The sequence below is a fragment of the Rattus norvegicus genome, chromosome 14 (genome assembly GCF_036323735.1).
Source record: "Rattus norvegicus strain BN/NHsdMcwi chromosome 14, GRCr8, whole genome shotgun sequence".
Classification (NCBI taxonomy): domain Eukaryota; kingdom Metazoa; phylum Chordata; class Mammalia; order Rodentia; family Muridae; genus Rattus; species Rattus norvegicus.
The window spans coordinates 16467463-16491588 of record NC_086032.1 but is presented as its reverse complement, the minus strand read 5'-3'; the positions used below and the strand labels follow the sequence as shown (position 1 = coordinate 16491588).

Below are 24126 nucleotides of genomic sequence, written 5' to 3'. Positions count from 1 at the left end.
GAGTGTGTGCTCGTGGGATTGGGAGATGGCTCAGTCGGTAACACGAGCCATAAACTCCATCTTTCAAACACTTTGGACCTTTGTCATACTCAATCAAATGTTGTCATAATAGAGACAGTCATTCTTCCCTTTTAAACTCTCCATTTTTTTTCTCTCACAGCCAAGAATGTGTGTCCAATGCAGTGAAGTGAAGCGGCCATCTTGCCCCCAAGAGGACAATGCCTATGTGCTCAGAATTGTAGGATACAAACACGAAAGAAGCCAGGACCCTAAACGACGGCTCTAGATTCACTTTTATACGCTTTTAAACTCATAACTTAAAAAAAATAAAATACGTAAGTCATACTTCGTTGTGATCCCTGTTACTCATCGCTGATTCAAATCTTATCTGGTACATTTAATACATAAACCCCAAATAGACCTAATCCTGTCTAATCTATCTACTACGGATCAAAATAAAAGCGTCAGATGGGCGAAGAGATACTGATTTTTTTTTCCTACGTGTGAAATAAAGACAGACTATTCTGAAGACAAACCTGTCATGATTCTTAAGTCTGAGAACACAAATGGCTGGGGGGAACAGCTGGATGGACACAGCTGAAGAACAAATTCAGTAGTGAGATAAAATCCTTCTCGGCCACACTGAAGCAGACCACAGAGCCTGCGTACAGCTGAGCCGGTCCCCTCAGCTCTAGTAACACATCACCTGAACCAAGTTGTCAAGGGAGAAATGTGTTGCCCCTCTGGTGAGCTATTCACTGGGATGCAAGTGCTGACAGAGTGCTCTCTTCCGAGGGAGCTCTTTTGGCTCTCTCTTCTGGCTTCTGTGTGCCTGCAACCCTTGACCTTCCTTGGCTTGTAGGGATATCACTCAGATCCTAATTCTATATCCCTGTGGCTCTCTCCCTGTGTTGTGTCAAGGCTCAAACACTTTAAATATGAAGAGTGCCCTGAACAGAGCACGCCAAGTGAGAAACACCATCCAGCATTCATCTCCCTACAACATCCAGAGCTATTCACACTCTGACCTAACTTCCTAAGAGCAAAGACAATAGATGTGACAAGGCCTAGTTTTCTTTAGTACAATTAAAAAAAAAAGATACATTAAAGGAAGGAGGTTTCAGTTTGGAGCCATCAGTCTACCTCAACAGCAGGCAAGCCCCATAGCCCTTGGACTTGATTAGATGCTATCCCACTCTTGGTAGGATGTAGGCTCCGGGTGTGAGCCAGTGCTACAGCCCTGCAGGCTCTAAGACTGTCCAACCCCTACCTATTCCCCACCAAGGAAGTGTAACACAAAGAAAACCACTGCTTGGGAGAAGTGTCAAATCATCTATAGGCATTTGAGGCTGGTTTCTTCTTGATAAGGAGCAGAATTAGAATCCCAACCATATCTAACCACAGTCCATTGACTGCAAAAGAGACGGGCAGGACAGCCCTGTCCTGGGGTAGAGGTTAGTGGGATAGAACTATCTTTAGGGCCACTCTCATAGTTCATTCTAAATGATACAGCAAGCACCCAGTCAGGGCAAACCTGAGCGTAAGTCACCCCCTAGCGCTGAAGCAGCAACAGTAAACGAGAGGCGGAGGTGGGCAGCTGAGAAAACAGCAGCTCCTGGGTGGGACCTGATTAGTTCCAGCCAGTCAGAGTAACCCTATGCTCTTGCTGGAAGATGGCTCAGACATAAGTACCTAATGCATTCCAGCTGAGACACAAGGAGGAATTTGTCACAAATCTGGAAGAACACCCACCCTCCTTGTTCTCCTGAGACTCCTGCCTTTCCCGCATTGGAGCTGAGAAGGAAAACAGATACGACCCGTTTCTGAGCAATAGCTCACAGACGCAGGTGAGGGGAAACCTGATCCCGGTGCCTTCGTCAACCAGGGCTGCACGGGATAATCAAAGCCTGCTGAAAGGCCACCTGAGAAGACTTTGGCAGCAATCCCGGTGGTGGCAGAAGCCGGTGCCACATTGGGCACACAGTAGACAGGGTAAGTTAATACAGTCTGTGGATTCTTCCTGCCATCAGAACGTTCTAGAAAGGGAAGAGAGGATTGAGTCTGAAGACCAAATCCAATTGAGCACCCATGTAATGGGACCCCCAGACCCTCCTGTTTACGCTCTGCCTTTGGCTACTTCACACCCAAAAGCAAAGCTAAGCACTGTGAACTTCTGTCCGCTGACAGCGTCAGTCCCCACTGAGGAACCCCAGCGGAGGAGGTCTGTAAAGGGAGTTGGCTTGGTCTATCTCAGTCTTTCTCTACAGATCTGCAGGACTTTGGCTAAGATGTCCCTTGTACCTGTGACCAAAATAAGCCAGCGGTGTTCCCGTTATCTATAACAGCACTGTCATCAAGGTGAGGTGACTTGGTGTGACTTGTGGTCAGCCCTGGGTAGAGGTGAGGTCTAGTTCCACTCTTGGTGCCTGTCACCCCGCCCTCACCCCGACATACCTGGCTTCTTCCTGTATTGTTCACATCTGTGGTTCAGCTAACAGCAGCAGCTCTACTGCGTTTCTTTAAGTTGCCGGCTCTAGAATGTAACGTTCACGTAATACTCGTCAACCGAGCCACGCGGCAGTTAGCTAATTAGTAAGCTACCTCTCCAGATTCCATTACCCGCTCAGAATTGCTGCAGAGTGTCAGCGCCAATGGGACATGGATATGGGTCACAGTGAGCCCCATCCTTATGTGTGCACTCTATATTAGTCTTTATGATCTCTTAACCCAGTTTAACGCTTAAAATGCTTAGGTGACGTAAATAAGTCTTTGCTCCCCCACACATACCTTTTGAAATCTAAACCTTCATTAAATGGAAGCCTTTTAAAACACACTTTGTGGGCTGGAGAAATGGCTTGTCTGTTAAGAGCACTGGCTGCTTTTCCAGAGGACCCAGGTTCTCAATTTCAAGCACCCACATGGCAACTCACTGCCAGTTCCAGGAAATCTGATACCCTCTTGTGGCACCCACAGGCATTGGGCATGTATGTAGTACACAGACAAACACACATGTAAAACATCATACACACAAAACAAAACAAACATTTAGAAAATGACATATTGTAGTGATTTACGTGAGATGAGCTGAAGTCATCTGGGAAGAGCAAACTTAAATTGAGGGACTGCCTCCATCAGACTGACACAACGCCTCCATCAGATTAGGGCACTGCCTCCATCAGATTGGGGGCACTGCCTCCATCAGATTGCCTGTAGACAAGTCCATGGCAGCCTCTTCTTGATTGACAATCAATGATGGGAGAGGCTAGCTCACTTGGGCAGTGAAAGTCTTGGTCAGAAGACCCTGGGTTGTATAAAAAAGCAGGCTGAGCAAGCTATGGTGAGCCAACCAGTTAGCAGTGTTCCTTCGTGGTCTCTGTTTCAGTTCCTGCCCCCAGTACCCTGCCTTAAGTTCCTGTCCCAACCTCCTTCTATGGCATATTGTAAAAAAAAATGGGAGCTGTACGATGAAATAAGCCCTTTCCTCCTGGAGTTGCTTTTGATCATGATGTTTATCACAGCGATAGAAGGTAAGCGAGAATATATGTAAATTATTTTGCTCTTAAACTGGGTTGTGATCAGGAAGAAGAAAGCTTTGAAGAGAAACACTGAAGAAAGCAAACTCACAAAGGAGATGCTTCTGATAGGCTACCTCTGAGACACCCATGGTAAAACAGCCTGAACCTTGTATATGACTTTGTGAGCAGGACCCTGTGAATAAAGGCTGCAAGAAGAAAGACTTAGAGCAGACCCAGTTCACAAAGTCTGCACCAGTGTGTGACTATCAGGCCTAGGTCTGCAGGATTGAAAGAAAACATGTACACGGGTCACCTGTTTTCAGAGAGTGCCACCAAGGCTTTACTGAGATCTCCTTATATACCTGAAGCAAAAGCCGTGGAAAACAACAAGGCAGGTGAAAATCCCCAACCAGGAAAAGAGGAAAAGTCTGTGTGGTGGAAAGTTCCGGCCCAATCAGGAGCATAAACAACTTCTTAAACAACAACAAGCTGGAAGGCTCGGTGGGGAGGAAGGGTGCCATGGAAAATCCCAGCCCCAAATCAGGGGCTAAGAGCAGCTGCCAAGGGTGTAAACAACTTCTTGCTATAGCAGGCTAAAAGGCTCAGTGAGGGGGAAGGGAAACACCAAGGTATCTGCATGAATGATACCACTACCATACCAGAGCCCCTCTCCAGGAAGTCTCAGAAAACAACACTCCTTCCCAGTGGACAGATTCCAAAGCAGTATGACTGCAGAGGAGGCCTGCGGCATGGATTACACAGGTCCTTGGATATCAACTAATGGTTTGATATAGTCCTAAAGACAACAAGGGTAAAATCTGGCTTGTAAAAAGTCTATAGGTGAAATCTACGGACATGAAACGGGGTGCTGTGTCTCCTACGATGCTCACACCGAATCGCTTACTGCAGAGAAGGAGCCCAGCGACAGATGGACAGGACAATGCATCTCATGGATCCTAGCTCACCTCTGTCCATCAACCAGACTCTAAGTGACACGACAGCTCCCTTTTCATGTGCCTCTGGTGTCAAGGATGGCAGCTCTGTAGGGACAGCACATCAGTCACTCACCACCAAGTCTAATCCAAGTGTCACTGCTGAATACTCAACCACTCCAGATAAAGAGGCCAATGTGAAGCCCACAATATTGTGCAGTTCCCTCCAAAGGAACAGCACTGATCTTTGTAAGAAAAAAAAATACTATTTTATACCACCATCTCTCCCTTCTTGCCTATGTCACTCACATGTGATATCAGTAGGCTTATAAGATGTATAACGTCAGTCCCACACCCAAAAAAAAATCACTTTGAGATAAAGGTGTCATGACAGTGAACATGTGGCCACAGGATGCTCCAGTCCTACCCTGCTACTAGAAGCAGCCAGGCTGACAGGACAATGGGAGAGCCTATAACTGACTCACTTGAGTAGAGGAGAGAACATCTTCAATGCCTTAGTTGGTTTTCTACTGGGGCAGCAAAGACCAAAAGTAACTTGGAGAGAAAAGGCTTTGTTTTATCTTACAGATTACGCTCCGTCGTTGAGACGTAATGGTGGCAGAACTCAATCGAGAACCTGGAGGCAAAACTCAAGCAGGGACCATGGAGGAATGTACTTAGTGGCTTGCTCCCTGTGCCTTGCTCAGACTGCTTTTTTATATAACACGGAACAACCAGCCCAAGGGGTAGCAACTTCTTATAAGGGGCTGGGCCCTGTCATATCTGTCATCAGCCAAGAAAATGCATCAAAGACTTGGCTATGCTAATGGAACTAATCTAATGAAAGTATTTTTTTCTATTGAGGTTCCTTCTTTTCCTTCTTTGGTTTGTGTCAAGCTGACAAAAATATCTAATCAGGACAGGCACTGTTCTCTTGATGTTCCATTAAGCACTGTATCAAAGACCTGGGTACAGTACTGTCCCCCTTAGAGTATATCGATTTAGAAAGCAGGTGGTAAGGAACAGAAGCAGTTCCCCTTATCCATACTCTTCCAAGAAGAGGTCCACCAAGTTAGAGGTCCTAGTTCTCATTGGGGTAAGAGCCAGGGGGAGGAAGGATACATTTCCAAGTGGGATCATAAGAAGTCCACAGCATAGGAAGCTGCTCCTAAGCACTGCCCACTGGTGCTAAGTCCACTTGTAACTCAAGTCCAAAAACCAGGTTTCAAAATGTTGCTTTGTGCTGGGACACTCAGCACCAACCAGCACAGGGAGTTCAGGTTGATACTACAGGACAGGACAGAAGGGCTCTGACTCAAACACAGAAGAGTGGGTAGAGCATCCCTTAATATTGAAATTGATTAATGGTGGGTATTAGTGGACACAAAAATTGCTACAGACCACAAAGACAACTGAGGACTCGGAATTCTCACGGATTGAGGTCTGAAATTTTCAGACTTGGCTCCTCACCAAGATCAGCCAATGTGTGTGTCTGGGGAAACGGAAACTGAACTGGGTTATCAAAGAGGGAGGTGGTAGGTATTGTATGGTAAAGTCGGCTACGGCTTTAGGGATTGTGGTTCGGTTCACTTGTGGTTCGGTTCACTTGACCTCTTACAGAGATCACAAATGATGAGGATCCTGTGACCAGGTGATTTTGTGCATCCTCTGTCAGGATACACATGAGGGCACCTTGGTCTTACCTATCACATGGAGAGCATAGAGTGTGGACTTAGGAAGCAGGGGTGGGAGGATGACTGGACAGTGCTGCAGGCACCACTTGTTGGCATTTCGTCTAGGCTCCGCCCACAGTTACCTGGCAACAGCCAGGTGTGCCTGACTCCCTATAAAAGGAGCTGCTTGTCCCCTCCTCACTCTGTTCTCTTGCTCCTCTTCCCTCTCTGTCCCCTCTCTCCTCATTCCCCTCTCCCTCTCTCTCCAGGTGCTCAAGGCCGGCCTCTCTTCCTCCTCTTCCTCCTCCTCCTCCTCCTCCTCCTCCTCCTCTTCCTCCTCCTCCTCCTCCTCCTTCTCTCTCATTCTCTCTCTCTCTTTCTCTCTCTCTCTCCCTCTCTCTCTCTCCCTTTCTCTGTCTCTACTCCCTCAACTCTGCTCCCTATGCCCTGAATAAACTCTATCCTGTACTACACTGTTGTATGGCTGGTACCTCAGGGGTAAGGAATGCCTCAGCATGGGCCCGCAGAGACATCCCCTTCCCCAACACCATACTATGCCTCTACCAAACATATCCCTGGCTTCTTTTTCTTTTTTATAAAGCACAACACCACTCATGGAACTTTTGGCCAGCCTCATCTGCTTCCCAGGCACTTGGTCACTTCACATCCTACCTTGGCAGCTGACCTCCTATCTGGTAAAGACCAAATGCCGGGCTCAATCCATACAGCTCCACAAAGTGCCAGCGTTCCCAGGTGCTGCCACAGTGGTTAAATAACAAGCCAGGAACTACAAGGGACTCCGTGGGACAAATACTGAGCAATTAGAGATATTTGGGGGGTGGGGAGTGAGAAGGTAGGAACAAGCTGTCAGAAAGTTCTTGGCCTTCCTCCTAGAGGTACTGTGGTTGTGGTGTTTGAATGAAAACAGTCCCACAGGTTCAGATATGTCAATGCTTGGTCCCCATCTGGTAGAACTGTTTCGGAAAGATTAGGAACTATGGCTTTGTTGGAGGAGGATCACTAGAGGTGGGCCCATGTCACTGTCATGCCATTACCCCATAACCAATTGTATCATAATAGTTTTATGTCAACTTGACACAAGTTAGGGTTTTCTGAAAGGATGGAACCCCAATGAAGTAGATGCCCCCATGACTGTGAGAATGAATGGGTCTCTGACTCTTGTGCCTGCTCTTGGGGATTTTTTTCTTCCTGTTGGGTTGCTGTGTCCAATTTATATTGTATTTTATCACATTTGGTTCTTATGTCTTGAGAGCTGTTCATTTCTGATTGAGCCTACAAAAGGATGTGCGAGTGACCTGTAAATCCTTCAGCACCTAAGGAGCTTCATACACATCTTCTAGTTGATGTATCCTCAAGTCCTAGGATCAAACCCTCAAGGGTATGGATAGACAATTGTGTCCTAGACTCATGAACTCATTCTAATCACTAAGCACCATCATTGGTGCCCCTTTGCTCAATGATGTCCTTGAGTTGGTGGGGATATAAAAAAAAAAAAAAAAACAATACTACTTACTATGTTCGGTTTAGCCAGTTTGCTTAAGTCTGGAACCTACTGGGAGCTCATCTGTAATCATGCTGAGATCTTGTTGATACCGGTCAGGGAATGGGACTCACGGAGGTTCACTGAATCACAGTAGGTTCCAGACGCTGCACGATTTACGTGATATCCACAGGTTTCAGTTCGTTCAGGTGTGAAATGGAAACAGTAATGCAGCCTACTTTGCTGGTTTGCTTCGAGAACCCCCGGTGTCATTTATGCACAGTACTTGCAAAGTTGTTCTTGGTTGGTTGGTTTGGTTTGGTTTGGTTTGGGGGTTGTTGTTGTTGCAGTAGTTGTTGCTGTTGTTGTTTTGAGGCAGGGTTTCTCTGAGTAAGGCTGGCAGCCCTGGAACTCTGTGAAAACAAGGTTGACCTCAAACTCCAAGATTCACCTGCCAGTGCTTCCCAAATTCTGGGATTAAAGGCATAGGCACCATGCCTGGCTTATTTGTAAGGTTCTTGATCTCTTGTTATCTCTCGAAAGGATTCTTCCCCTCCAAAACTGGTTGTAAAGATTAAGTGTCTTCCCAGATGACTGTCGTCATTGTCTAGATTCGCTCTGAACTCCTGGACCAGCCGTTGTGAAGCCTCAGAGGGCTTTTTCTAGGGAGAAACATTAACATTTGCATCTGACTGTTTTTTTCCTCCCACGCTGGGAGAAGACTCATTACCTTCTGAGCCCAGAGAATTCATCCTCCAGACAGCAACCCATTCCTGCCCCTTCACAACAAGCTAGCCATTTCTGCTTCTTTATTCCCCACCCCTGGCTTTCAATTATCCTGGCAGGAGCCAGAGACTCACCAAACCACGCTGCTCGCTATCCTTCTCCTAGTACTAATTTGAAAGAAGTTATCCAAAGTCCCAAATCTGAGCAGGGTCTCTTGGCTAAGAAAGGGAGGACAGATTCACAATGAACGACCTTGTTTTGGTTGCTTGTTTGATCTGAAGTCACCTCTTTATGAAATAACGAGGAAATAAAAAATAGACGTGGAAATAGTGCCAAACAGGAGGACCCACTGCAGAAAATGTTATAGATGGCTGTGTAAAATGCAAGGCTATTAGACTTGCCAAGAAGTCCATTACCAGTGATGTGAGAGACAACAGACACCTATCCCTGCAACAGCTGACTGAGAAGTGGAAGCATACGGCACCGGACTCGGCTCAGAAGGCAGACCCAGGTTCTCAGGCAATATTCTGAGAACAGTTATCCTTCCTTAATACTGGAGTTGGGCCTTAGCATATCTGATTACCCAAACCAAAGCCATAGTGAGACTGCTGGGATGCGAGGCCATCATGAGGCAGCAGATACAACCTTGTGGCAAGAGAAGCAAACAGCTGACCCCATTCGGTCCCCGTTACCACACTGATCTCAGTCAGAATGCCTCCACAGGTATTCTTCCTCCTAGATGTCCCCCCTTTGGAGATTTGTAATTGCCATGAAACACCGTAATTCGTACAATTAATGGTTTATTCCAGACACCACACTGACTGCCACAGTTCGGCTGAATTAAAGGTTGCCTGTTACCAAGAGATTCTGCCACAATCTCTTCAGTTAATTATCATTCTCAGGCTCTTGCCGGGAAGTCACTATCAACAGCCAGTGCTGTGTAATTGCCATTGTTTGCCACAAATTGCAAGGTGAAGCGGCTCCCTCACCCCTGTCACTATCGTCATCGTCACTATCATCACCGCCACCACCATCATCATCAACATTCTCCATATGGGTTGAATGCCCACTTGAGTGCACTCCATGGCCACTAAGTGCTCGAACGTACCCTGCAGCACAGCTTGACAAAGGAAGCTAATCATGAAAACAGCATATCACACTTCTACTACTGTTCTAATATAGTTTCTTGCTGTACTAATTATCTGTGCTCAGTTTTGAAATAGCCGAGAAATACAGGCATCAGCAACATAGCCCTTTGCTGGGAAATATCTCCTTTGGTGTCTAACACAGATTGGTTCTCCCAATGTTTACTGAATACATAAAGACATAAATGAATGTAGCAAAATATAGCCAATATATCTATAGCAGAAATATCCAATGAGACCTGAGGTACCAGATGGGAGAGGGAGAGGGAGAGGGAGAGAGAGAGAGAAAGAGAGAGAGAGAAAACTAGCTCATGGCTCACCTCTTTTGAAAAGATTTATTTTATTTTTAATTATGTATGTTTGTGTGTGGGTATGTAAGCAGAGTTCTAACGTAACTGCAATATTTTATGTCCCTGTATGCAAGGGACACAGTAACGAACCCACCAACACGACTGCTCCATTACTGGGGGAAGGGGTGTTGGGTTGTTGTGAATAAGAGAGAGAAAATATCAGGGACGTCTAGAAGAGTCTAGAGCAGAGAGAATAGGAAGCAGAATGGACATGACTAGGACTAAGTGTTGGCATTTTGTCTAGGCTCCGCCCCTCAATTACCTGGCAACAGCCAGGTGTGCCTGACTCACTCTAAAAGGGGCTGCTGCCCTCCTCGACCCCCTCCTCTTTCCCTTGCTCTCTTCTTGCTCTTGTATCCTTACCCTCTTCCCCCTCTCTCCCCATTCCCCTCCTCTCTCTCTCTCTCTCTCTCTCTCTCTCTCTCTCTCTCTCTCTCACCTCAGTCTGGGCCCCAAGAGGCATTCCCTTCCCCCACACTGTACTACACCCCCACCAAACACATCCCTGGCATCTTATTTTTTTATAAAGCACAACACTAAGGAAGCAGGAGAGAGTAGCACACCAAGAAATGAAGAATACAGCTTAGAAGAAGATACACAGTGTGGAGAATGAGAGGGAAAGAGAGAGTAGGGGGAAACGAAGAGAATAAAGAGAGTGTGAAAGAGAGGGGTGACTGTGAGTGTGAATAGAGAGAATGGGTGCACAAATCCTATGAGCTATAAGGAGAAGTAGCTGGAGGTGGGGAAGGGCCTGGAAGCTAGCACAGTGATGCGTAGCAGGTATCACGATACTGTGATATGGAGAAGCCTGGACCCTGGTGAGCTTTGATAGGCACCTCAGGTAGCCATTTGTTCCTCTGTCAGAGGTAAGGGGAGGGACTTCTTTTGACAGAGGGGAACCAGTTTCACGAGTTCCTGAGGACTTCTGACTTTTATCTAACTGCCAGAAATCCTTGTAGAGTGAAGATTGAGCTCATCTCCAACTGTATGAACTTCCTGAGACTGAGCACTTCTAATCAACGACCACCTTTACTGCCTTGGCACACTGGGAGACTAAGGAGCATGGAGTTCCTAGCACAGGCTTAAGGGCAGAGATCTGTAAGCATTTCTCAGTTCACTGACTGATAGAACTTGGGCCCAAAAGACTTTAACATGGAAAATTGTAGGTGGGCTCTGTTGTTGTTATGTTTCCATCTTTGAAGATAACATCTAAGGGCACTCGGAATTCTAAAACTGGAGAGAAGGGTAGTTTCGGCAAGTCCCACTGTGTGTGTGTCAGCCATTCCATTACAATTTCATTCATTTCCATCTCCTGTCACTTTAATGAGTATTTTACACTCCACCTTTCATCAGCCAACTGTCGTGTAAACTGCATTAGCTCAAAAGAAAAGTAAATATGCAGGCTGTGGAGACTCACCCCCCACTCTCCACGTGGCCATAAAACAGGTGGCATTAAAAATTAAAACGCAGCCCCGATGACTAGTTGAACGCAAATCAAGCCAACAGCCATAGGCTGAAAAGCCTTACCAGCCAGCATTTCTCTGGCAGTGCCCAGTGGTCCAGCAGGATGTGGCAGAGCCAATTCTCTTCCAAATCTTTCCTCTCTCTCTCTCTCTCTCTCTCTCTCTCTCTCTCTCTCTCTCTCTCTCTCTCTCAGATCAATTAGTCAGAGCCATGGAGCACCTGTTGAATGTAAATTGCTTTAGGAACAGCTGCGCCATCCCCAAAGTAAACAGGCTGGATATTGAAAGAGGCTTCGGGTCTGCAGCCTGCTGAGAGCATAGCATTTTGATTTCGCTGGACGGAAGGCCATGCCTGTAACCCTATTTATGTATACCAAGCATTCAGAGCGTTGAGCTTTTCCCAGACCCTGGGTTAACCCTCAAACACTTCCCACTAGCCCCTAGATATCACAGACAGAGATGTGAAAATGGATTATTAATGATTCATTTAACAGTCCAACGGCTTGAGGAAACTGCCATACCCATGGGCACCAGTGTTCACTGGAATGTAGACGTAAGTTGAAAGTTCTGACTCTTCAGAAGGTAGCTTTCTTTTTTTTCTTTTTTTTTTTTCTCCATCTTTATTAACTTGGGTATTTCTTATATTTACATTTCGATTGTTATTCCCTTTCCTGGTTTCTGGCCCAACAACCCCCTAACCCTTCCCACTCCCCTTCTCTATGGGTGTTCCCCTCCCCATCCTCCCCCCATTACCGCCCTCCCCCCAACAATCACATTCACTGGGGGTTCAGTCTTAGCAGGACCCAGGGCTTCCCCTTCCACTGGTGCTCTTACTAGGATATTCATTGCTACCTATGAGGTCAGAGTCCACGGTCAGTCCATGTATAGTCTTTGGGTAGTGGCTTAGTCCCTGGAAGCTCTGGTTGCTTGGCATTGTTGTTCATATGGGGTCTCAAGCCCCTTCAAGCTCTTTCAGTCCTTTCTCTGATTCCTTCAACGGGGGTCCTGTTCTCAGTTCAGTGGTTTGCTGCTGGCATTCGCCTCTGTATTTGCTGTATTCTGGCTGTGTCTCTCAGGAGGTAGCTTTCTTAGTTACAGATTTCTGTGCAGTGTCAGAAGACAAGAGGCAATAAAGGAAAACATACCTGCTGGAGGCATGAACAATCTAGAGAGTGTGGCCCTCTAGAGACAGCTACAAGAAGAAAACAGCCTGATTTCTCTAGCCTCTAATTCCGACACTCACTTACCTGAAAGGTAGGTAAACACACACACACACACACACACACACACACACACACACACAAATGCATGCAAACATACACACAAAAATAAATGCTCATGCATGCAAATCCATGTGTGCATACAACACAAAAACACACATACCCCCAAAAACACATACGAGCAGTCGCACAAACACATGTACACAAACACACATAAACACAACTGGGGCTGGAAAGATGGATCAGCCATTAAGAACACTGGCTGCTATTCCAGAGGTCCTAAGTTCAATTCCCAGCAATCACATAGTGGCTCATAACTGTCCATGGTGAGATCTGGTGCTCTCTTCTGGCCTGCAGGCAGAATGCTGTACACATGCTAAATAAATAAATATTTTTTTAAAACTCACACAACTGCATATATACACATATGCACATACATAAATACACATATAAACACATGTACACATATAAGTACTCCCATGCACACACATAGCGGAATACTCAGCCTTCTGTGTGTGATTCTGTCCCTAGACAATCAATACTGCCTACCACTCCCTCCAGACTCTTAGCTGTCATAGAATTCGACCTCTCCAGACACAAGAAAGAAAGTCAATTGGTGTGTGTGACGGTGACAGTGGCAGATAAGGCCACTCCAGAGAGCAGTTACATTGAGAAAGCCTGGCTTCTTCAAAATGGGGGACCAATGGGGGGGAGCAAAATGTTGTACAGCAAAGGACCCTTTGTGGTTTCCTAGGCAAACAGACCATCACAAATGTTTTCACTGTCTTTTAACAAGGCACTTGGCAAAACAAAAGCATTCTGCAAAGTACAGAGAAGATACTTTGAGCTTAAAAAAGCACAGGTTTTTTTTTCTTTTACCTGCTGAGCGAGGTCAGTTATTGCTGCATGAGATGTGGCAGCGGCTCCTACGAATACAGAAACACCAGTGGCCTGTACTATGGAAGGGTAATGAACTAGATAGAACTCTCCATATTCCTCAGAGAAAGCTGTGTTTGCATCCTGGAAGCAGGGAAACAAAGGAGCAACTGGGAGAGCCCTTGATTATCCAGTGGGGTCAACATCGAGGAAACATGTTGGCACATGAAGCCAGATACTCAGGGTGGTTAGAAACCGGGCTCCCCGTGGACTTCTGGGAAAACCTTTTGAAAAAAACACAATAGATAAATCCCATCTGATGGGGCAGGCCAGCATACAACTCAAGGACTCCTTCTCTGTAATGGGTGTGATGGGTTTGTGTTTAAGAGCCAGGGAGTGTGGCCTCAGAATCTAACAGCTGCTCTTTCCTATGGGCAGAGATGATGATGGTTAAAAACCCAGATTAAGCTTAAAGCCCAGCCTGCCCCATGCCTAATACAAGTGGTTTTTATCATGAATATCCAAATTTTATTTTCATAATAATGTTGACTCTTTTCCCTCCATAAAAACCATCATCTACCCACTTCCAAAGACACAAATGTCCTCCAACCTACAGTCCATCCTTCAGATGACTTAGCCTCAGAATATACCCTACATCCATCCGTTCGGGTCCAAAACCCTCTTCACCCCACTCCTTATTGTGTCTTCATCCTGGTTACTCCCAGCCTTGGGTAACTTCCTGCACCCCAAGTCCTCACAAAGTCAAGGTCACCTCCCCGAGAGCCCAATGAATGCCAGCCCCTCCACTCGCCATGTGGCCTTTTTGTATTCCCTCCCAGTAGGTTTGATAGCAGAAGGTATCCTGTTCAGGATTGTTCCCTTCTCCTCATTTCTCTGAAGAACTCAGGTATGCAAGGGCAGTGTCTGGATGGCCTTAGCCACCATCACAATCCCAACACCATCCAAAGTGCTTCACATGAAACAAGCCTTGGATCAACCAAAGAACTCGGTACCAAACTCTCCTTGTTAGACTGTTCGCCTTGATAGCCTTGAGAATATGGAGACACATAGACCAAGCTAACTCTATATACCAGAGTTATATACGTTGACAGGAAGTCAACACTACAAAAACACATACACACAAAGTTGTAAGCCAACGGACTTGCCTCCTCTGGGTCAAATGCTATAGACTTGGTGACTTTAATTTATGAATTTCTCACAGTCTAGGACACTGACATCTAAACCCAGGGAGCCAACACGACTGGGTTCTAGGAAAGGTCATTTGGCCCTAATTAGTTCCCAAGAGCCTCTTTCAAAGTCATATCACACTGAGGATCAGGAGGGGTTCTCATTCTGTAGGGTGGTCAGCAAAATGAAATCCCAATGCCTCAACATGGGACAGGAGAACTTTAACAACTTGCTTAGTCTACCTGTCCGGCCACATTCCCTCCCACTTCTAAGTTCCCCCAGATGTAGGGCGCCCTCCAGTGGTAAAAAACGGTACTGCGCATGCACAGGTTTTGCACCTGGAGTCAGTTGGCCAGTAATATGCTAATGAGGGGCAGTACCATGCTAGTGAGGTGATTCATTCTCCACCAATCCCTGGAGGACAAGTAGTAGGGTGATAGTGGGATGACAGTGGGGTGATAGTGGGGTGACCCGTGCCCCGCCAATCCCTGAAGGATTATTAGCATACTGTTGTGTATATAAGGCGAGCGCTTTTGCCGCTCGAGGTCCCCAGATCAGCAATGAAGGTGTCCTGCAATAAAGGCTGTTGACAAGGATCCGACGGTGTTGCATCTTCCTTGCCGGACGAGGTGGGCACGACACCCAGACTCTAGGCTTGCCATCCCCCTGAAAACTGCACGTTCTTTCCATAGCTCCTTTAGTGAGAATCCCCTGTCTCCTGGCCTGAATACTGTCTCCCTTGCCTGGGTGACACTCCTGGGAATCAGCTCATGAGTCACTGTATCAGCTACGTCAGTCCCGGTCCATCATAAGTTCAACTCACTTTTCTCTTTTTATGTTCGTGGGCACCTAGGCCAGACCTTTCTATAAGACCTGAGTTTTTTGACAGTACTATTAAAACACACATACATCTCCAACTGAACTGCATGCCCTTTAAGGGCAGAGTCATTATAGTCATATCTGTATTCCTGACTCCAGCCCTTCGGGACTGAAGCAAAGTTTCTTTATCGAATGAGGCATTCAATTCCAGGCTAGATTGTTAGGTTCTAATCTCTGGAGAGATAAGTAAGGAGCATGATCTTTAAAAGATCTCCATGCCTAAGAGAAAATTATGTTAGCTTTCTGTTGCTATGACAAAATACCGAAAGTAGTCAACTTGTAAGGAAGAAATGTTTATCTGGCTTCAGAATTTCAGAGGTCCATAGTCATTTGTCCTGGTACTTTGAAACTGTTTACCACAAAACATTGTGGTGGTAACTTGGGGCATTCGAGGTCTGCTAACCTTTGGTTTCTATGAAAGAGAGAGGAAGGAACTAGAGTCCTATAATCCCCTTTAAGAGAATACTCAAAGTATTCAGCTTCCTCCTCCTCCTCTTCTTCCTCCTCCCCCTCCTCATCCCCCTCCTCCTCCTCCTTCTCCTCTTGCAGCTATGTCTCAGGATAACTATGAATGTAGCCCAATCTAAAAACCATAGGCATGATGTGTGTGCGTGTGTGTGTGTGTGTGTGTGTGTGTGTGTGTGTGAGAGAGAGAGAGAGAGAGAGAGAGAGAGAGAGAGAGGTGTATGTATGTATGTGGGTGCCCATGGAGGTCAGACGAGAGGAACAGATACCTTAGAGTCAGAATGAAGTGTCTGTGAGTTTGGATGCTGGGATCCTCATGACCAAGAAACAATTCCTCTTCACTGCTGAGCCATCTCCAGCCTCACAATTTTATTTGTTAGGTTAGGTTAGATTGATTAGTTAGTTGGTTAGTTGGTTAGTTGGTTGGTTGGTTAGTTAGTTAGTTGGTTAGTTGGTTAGTTAGTTAGTTGGTTAGTTAGTTGGTTGGTTGGTTAGTTAGTTGGTTACTTCTTGTAACTCAGCTGCACACTTCTCCAGGACACACCTCCCTCTCACCAGTGTTCCAGTGAAACCACGCCTTTAACTCATAGGTCTGAGGGATACTTATCTAAACTGTACCAATAGTCGCCCGCCTCTCAGGCCAGGACACAAGCTGCAGAGCAAAGGAAACGCGGTGCCTTAGCTGGCTTTCCTTGGACAGTCTCTCTATCCACTTGTACACAGTTTTGCCTATGACTGGAGGATCTCTCTCTCCCTCTCTCTCTCTCTCTCTCTCTCTCTCTCTCTCTCTCTCTCTCCCTCTCTCTCTCCAACTGCAGGCATGCCACTGTGCCTTTCCTGTGCTCTTCTGTCACCCTATAGAAATCGATTGAGATGATTTATCCAATCTAATAGTTATAGAGACTTCTCCCCTGCCTGTGTGGTGAGGGCACAGCAACTGTGATTGAGACCCCATCCCCTTCCTAATAGGTAGGTAGCTATGACAACTTCCAGAGAGCCCCAATGACTCCGCATCAGCAATCTGCTTTTCTCCGCAGGCCCCAGACAGGCAAGAGCTGCAGGCATTCACAAGCCTGTCTTTCTGCAGTAGGCTGCTCCTCAGAGATGGCCGGGGCCTTGCCTTTAACCCAGATGTGCCTTGTCCGTTGGCCTCTGCTTCTTTCTTGCCTAGTGACACATTGCTCAGCACCCATCTCTGAATTTGTGCCAAGTCCTTCCTAAAAGTGTTCTGCTCGGGGATCTTCTTGATCCTGGGTTCAGCCATGTTTCCTCTAATCGTCTGCTGCCCAGAGCTTTGCCCACATCCCGACCCCACCCCTCCTGACTTGGCTCTAACCCCCACTGGTGTCAATCAATGAGAAATAAATTCCAATTAGTACCAACTGTCCTTGTTTTAGTGACTAGGCAGAGAGGAAGAAGAAAGTCTGGTGAACATCACCAGGAGAGTGACTGTACCAAATACTTCATAAAGCAAAAGGAAAGGTTGCTGTGTTCTCAGCATGAAGAAGAGTGGAGGGGTGTATTAGTAATGGTTACTCTTCTGTCACTGCGACTAAACACCTGATGGAAACAACTTAAGGGTTCTATTTCTCTTACAGTCTGAAGGTACAGGTCAGCACAGCAGGGAAGGCATAGCGTCAGGAATAGTTCAAGGCTGTGGAAGCAGAACCTGGAGATAACACTTGCTCATGTCTAGGCAGGTCAACAAGCAGAGGGAAATGAATGCTGGCATTCATCCAGTTTTCTCTTTTTCCCCTTTTTCTCTAGTCTGACCCCAATCCATGGAATATATCACCCACTTCAGGATCTATCTTCCCTCCCAAATTAATCCTCAGAGAAGCACCCTCACAGACACACCTGGAAGTGTGTCTCCTAGGTGATTTTAAATCCATCAAACTAACGATGCAGATTAACAATCACAGACAGACAGGTGTTATTTGGCCTGCTTTAAACAATATATGATGAGCTCATATGGCAAAATATTACATGGTGTTCCATTTTATACACAAATGTTTTATGTTCTTACATCATTTTACACCATATACTAGAGGATGGAGAAACAGTTCAGCTATAGATGGCCTGCCACCAGGAATGAGGCCCTGAGCTCAAGTTCCAGTACCACAGAAGACTAATTAATTAACACGGCGGGGCTGATGGCTGAGCAGTTAAAAGCATTTGCCACTCTTTTGGAGAACACAAATGCAGTTCCCAGCACCTACATGGTGGCTTAGAACATCTGTAACTCCTGTTCCACGGGATCCAGTGTCCCCTGCTGGCCTCCCCAGGCACCAGGCATGCATGTGGTACATTAAGATAAAAATAAACAAATCTGGGCTGGAGAGATGGCTCAGTGGTTAAGAGCACTGACTGCTCTTCCAGAGGTCTTGAGTTCAAATCCCAGCAACCACATGGTGGCTCACAACCATCTGTAATAGGATCCAGTGCCATCTTCTGGTGTGTCTGAACAGCTACAGTGTATTTACATATAATAAATAAAGCTTTAAAAAAAATAAACAAATCTTTTTAAAATAATTAAAATAAGACGCAGTTCTGTTTGGGGTATTTTTCTAGTCTTATTTCATGTGCATTTGTGTCTTACATACATGTATGTAGTGATTTTAATATGCTTGGCCCAGGGAGCGGAACTGTTAGGGGGCGTGTCTTTGTTGGAGGAAGTACGTCACTGTGGGGGCAGGCTTCGAGCTCTCATATATATCCTCAAGTCTGGCCAGAGACAGTCTCTCCTGGCTTCAGATGGATCAAGATGCAGAGCTCTCGGATCCTTCTCCAGCACCATGTTCTCCTGCACGCTGCCATGCTTCCTGCCGAAATGATAACGGACTGTCTGAACCTGTAAGCCAGCTCCAAGTAACCGTTATCCTTTATAAGAGTTGCTTTGGTCACGGTTTCTCTTCACAGCAATGGAAGCCCTGAGACAATGAATGTCTAAGTAAAGGTGTCAGATCTCTAGGAACTGGCGTTACACAATTGTGAGCTACTATGTGGTTGCTGCGAATTGAGCCCAGGTCCTCTGCAAGAGCAGCCTGTGATCTTAACCACTGGGCCATCTTTCCAGCCCCCTTGAGACACTTTTGAAAGGAAACGATTATTAATCCTTAGGAATAAAATAATAGTAATTTAGTTTACTTTTTTCTTCAAGTGACTCTGCTCCCCACTTGCAGACCCCCAGTCTCACTACCTTCCCTGATCTCAGTAGCCATTGCTCTAGTCTGTGTCCTCACCCACTGCCATGGGAAGATCCTGTGGACCCTGGATTGCCCCTCACACTCATGAGCTCTCCGTCGTTTCTGTGTCCCTCAGCTGCCACTTCAGATGTATCATTTTCAACTAGATCTAGAATTCTAGCTGGTGTGGGATCTCAGGACACCCATGGGCAAGCGAAAGGTGTACGCCGACTACCCCCAAGCACAACCTGATACATGTCACTTCTTTGTCCCAGAGAACCCTGAAGCCAGGGACTCCAACTATGGACTTGGGATTTGGGGAACCCTACCCTGTAGGCCACTGTGTTCTAACAGAATTTATCAGAAGCCAGGGATCTACAGATCTACAGGGGGACCATAATGATCCTTCCAGAGGCAGGGATGGTGACAGGGTTCTAGACAGCAGCCTCCCTATCCAGAGCTCTTCCTTGTCATGCATATTTCCTTTCTGTGGTGGTTTTATTAAAGGAGGGAATCTAATCATTGAAGGAATCAGTTCTCTACTTTATACACAAAAAATATACTTTTTGTGTGTGAATATATATTTATTCATGTATTAAATTATGACAAAAATATCATAATTTAGACTGGATCTATACATGTGTGCCCACATGGATATCCGCATGTATATATCCAGGATGGATTATGATACTTTTTTTCCTTTCAGTGTTAAAATTGCTTTTATTTTCCTAACAGCTTAAAACGACAAATGGGCCTTTGTAACAGAATTTCCTCTTCCCACATCAAGAACAAAAACCAGTTATTCAGTGTCACTGCTGAGTGGGATCAGTCACCCCTCTTATCCCCACATTACCAGGAGAAAAAGAGAGTAGATTTTTTTTCCTCAGTAAGACCTTTTCAAAGTGTCCATATATGTAACAACATAATTATAACCCATGAGAGCTGCATAAACATGTTAATGACTGTTTTTCCTGAGGAACGGCAAGCCATTTAATGTTTGTGAATAAAATGCTTTGGAAATGATTGCCAAGAAAAAGAAGGTGCATTTAAATCTGGCATTGACCTTTGTAGCAGCCAGCTCTGGCTTCCTCGCGGCTAAGAACGGTATACGGTGGCACACACCTTCCAATAGTGAATCTCTTAAGTCCTGTTATTATGTGCTGCCAGGGCAACCACTATAATCCTTACAAACAATGCTGCCTCTCTCTCTCTCTCTCTCTCTCTCTCTCTCTCTCTCTCTCTCTCTCTCTCTCTCTCTCTCCCTAAAGGAGCTAACACATAACCAAAGTGACAGAAATGACTGTTCTTTTTTTCCACTCAAACAAAAAGTAAATCTATCCTGATTTCCCAAAGCAGGATACAAAAGAAATTCTTCACGCCCTGAATATTAATTCTACCTGAATAGGTGTGGAGGACACCACCCTGTCTAGACTCACATACAGTTCTTTCTTCCCCGTGATCCCTCCATCTCCTGGACCCATTGCATTCACCTCAGCTGTGGGAGGAGGTGAGGAGAGGTGGCCTGTAGACATTTCTTCTGTGATATGAAGAGAACAAAGTTTTCTGTCCCCAAGTGCATAGGGCATGTCCCTAAGATAAGCCCTGTTCTGCTGATGGCACCAGGCTAACATTCAAGGGACTCTACATATTCAATGGAGCTCTAAACCCATCTGAAGAAGGTACTGTTCCTGGTGGCCAATGTTCCAACGTTAGGGTTTTACTGCTGTGAATAGACTCCATGACCAAAGCAATTCTAACAAGGATAACATTTAATTGAGGCTGGCTTACAGGTTCAGAAGTTCAGTCCATTATCAAGAAGGGAGCATGGCATCATCCAGTCAGGCACAGTGCAGGAGGAACTGAGAGTTCTACATCTTTATCTAAAGGCCATTAGAAGAAGACTGACTTCCAGACAGCTAGGGTGAGGGTCTTAAAGCCCACACCCACAGTGACACACCTACTCCAACAAGGCCACACCTACTCCAAAAGGCCACATCTCCAAATAGTACCACTCCCTAGTCCAAGCATATTCAAACCACCACATTCCACTCCCTGCCCCCACCATAGGCTTGTTCAAACATACGAGTCTATGGGGGCCATACCTAAAGATAGCATACTGCAAAATACATTTAGTCCAACTTCAAAAGTCTCCATGGTCTATAGCAGTCTCAACAATATTAAAAGTCCAAACATCAAAGTCTTTTCTGAGATTCATTCAATCACTTAACTGTAATCCCCTATAAAATCAGAATTAAAGAAGCAGATCATATACCTTAAACATCACAGGGTATACACTACCATTCCAAAATGTAATAGTAAGTAAATACTGGAACAAACAAGGCAAAAAAAACAGCTGGGCAAACTCCAAACTCTGCGTCTCCATGTCTGATGTCAAAGTGCTTTTCAGATCCCCAATCCTTTCATCTTTGTTGACTGTAGCACAATTCTCTTTGGCTGGTCCCACCCCATTAGCAGCTTTTCTCAGAAGATATCCTATGGCTCTGGCATCTTGAGCTTCTTGGGGTTCCCAGGACAACTTCAATATTACAGCTTCTTGTTCCAGTGTCTGATCCACACATGGTCTTCTGAGCTCCTCCATAGGGCTTGGGTTACTTGTCCAACTCTGCCCTCTGTAGCACTCTAGGCTCTGATCAACTCTATTCGACTGTTACTGCTGTTCTTGGTGATCATTCTATAGTATTGGCATCTTTAATACATTGGTAACTTCCACTGCAAGCAACTAGGCTTCTCCAATAGCCTTTCATAGGCTCTCTTCATGGTGCCAAGCCTCAACTTCTTTGCGTGCCCCTTCGGTCTTGGGCTGTCATCTGCAACTAAGGCTGCACCTTCACCAAATGACCTTCCCTGGTCTCTCACAGTGCCAAGCCTCAGCTGCTCTTCGTGACCCTTTCATGTCTTCAAAAACAGTACTACCTGGGTGACTCTTACACATTACCAAGTACAGCTGCAGCCTGAGGTACAACCTTGGCTATCTCTGGAACACAGCCTCTTGGTTCTCTTGGAAAACACTTCTCAGATTTCACCTCAGTGATGCTGGTCTCCCTGCCTTCCCAAGGAGCCTTTTGGGCTCTAGGAGTGTCCAGGTTAGACACCTCCCCAGCCAATCCCTACTGCCAGATCCATCTAGCGCACAGCCAGCAGAGGTGAGCAGCAGGGTCCTGTTTCCTGAGATCCATCTAACATAGTAAATATGGCCATTTAACAAAAGCAATCTACAAATTCAATCTCCACCAAAATTCTAACACAATTCTTTACAGACTTTGAAAGAGCAATTCTTAACTTCATATGGAAAAAATTAAAAAAAAAAAAAAACCAGGGTAACTAAAACAATCCTGTACAATGAAAGAACTGCTGGAGGTTTCACCATCCTGATTTCAAGCTGTACTACAGAGCAATAGCAATAAAAGCTGCATGGTATTGATAAAGAAACAGACAGATTTATCAATGGAATAGAATTGAAGACCTAGAAATAAACCTGCACACCTACAGTCACTTGATCTTTGACAAAGGAGCCAAAAGAAAAGGAAAGCATCTTGAACAAATGGTGCTGGTCTAACTGGATGCCTGCATGTAGAGGAATGTAAATAGACCCATGGCTATAACCTTGCACAAAAGCAAGTAGATCAAAGATCTCAACATAAAACTGGACGTAGTAAATCTAATAGAAGAGATGGAGGGGAACTGCTTTGAACTCACTGATACAGGAGCAAATTCCTGAAAAGAACACCAATAGCTCAGGAGCTAAGATCAATAATTAATAAATGGGACCTCATGACACTGAAAAGCTTCTATAAAGCTAAGGACAACATCAACAAGACAAAACAGCAGCCTATAGATTAGGAAAGGATCTTGTGATGGTTTGTATATGCTGGGTCCAGGGAATGGCACTTTTAGGAGGTGTGGCCTTGTAGGTGTGTCACTGTGGGCGTGGGCTTTAAGACCCTCATCCTAGCTGCCTGGAATCGAGTATTCTGCTAGCAGCCCTCAGATGAAGATGTAGAACTCTCAGCTCCTCCCATACCATGCCTGCCTGGATGCCGCCATGTTCCCGCCTTGATGATAATGAACTGAATCTCTTAACCTGTAAGCCAGCCACAATTAAATGTTGTCCTTATAAGAGTCGCCTTGGTCATAGTATTTGTTCACAGCACTGAAAGCCTAAGATCTTCACCAACCCTACATCTGACAGAGGACTAATATCCAAAATATATAAAGGATATACAACCTTGGCTATCTCTGGAACACAGCTTCTTTGTTTTCTGAGAGAACAGGTACCAACCAGGTAACAGCAAACCAAATAACCTGATTTAAAAATGGAGTACAGAGCAAAACAGAGATTTCTCAGCAGAGGAATTTATCATTAGTATTAGTATTTATATCTCAAATGATATCCCACTTCCCCAGTTACCTCTCCACAAACCCCTCATCCCACATCTGTTCTCTTCTCCCTCCCCTTTGCCTCTATGAGGGTGCTCACCCACCCACCCTCTCCTGCCCCACTGCTCCAGCATCCCCCTATGCTGGGGCATCAAACCTCCACATGACCAAGGGCCGCCCCTCCCATTGATGTCAGACAAGACCATCCTTTGCTACATATGTATCTGGAGCCATGGATCCCTCTATATACACTCCTTTATTGGTGGTCTAGTCCCTGGGAGCACTGAGTGGTCTGGCCAGCCAATGTTGTTCTTCCTATGGGGTTGTTACCCCCTCTGCTCCTCCAGTCCTTCTGCCAGCTCTTCCACTGGGGTCCCTGAGCTCAGTCTGATGCTTGGCTCCAAGCAACCACATCTGCATTGGTCAGCTGCTGGAAAAACATCCCCAGGAACAGCCACACCAGGTTCCTGTCAGCGAGCAGCGTCTTTTGACAAAGGCAATAATGTTTGTCAGGATTGGTGTCTGCAGACAGGATGGAACCCCAGGTGATGGGGCAGTCCCCTGGATGGCCCTTCCTTCAGTCTCTGCTCCATTTTTTGTCCCTTTTCTT

At 45.8% G+C, this 24126-nt stretch overlaps 1 long non-coding RNA gene across 1 annotated transcript in view; it reads left to right on the top strand.

Moving 5' to 3' along the window:
• Positions 1–1853: 1853 nt before the first annotated feature.
• The window catches only part of LOC134481723 (uncharacterized), a 53859-nt gene continuing 31586 nt past the window's right edge, over positions 1854–24126 (top strand). The window contains exons 1-2 of the long non-coding RNA XR_010057473.1: positions 1854–1992; positions 2268–2358. This is a non-coding gene — a long non-coding RNA (uncharacterized LOC134481723). The remainder of the gene's footprint in view (positions 1993–2267; positions 2359–24126) is intronic.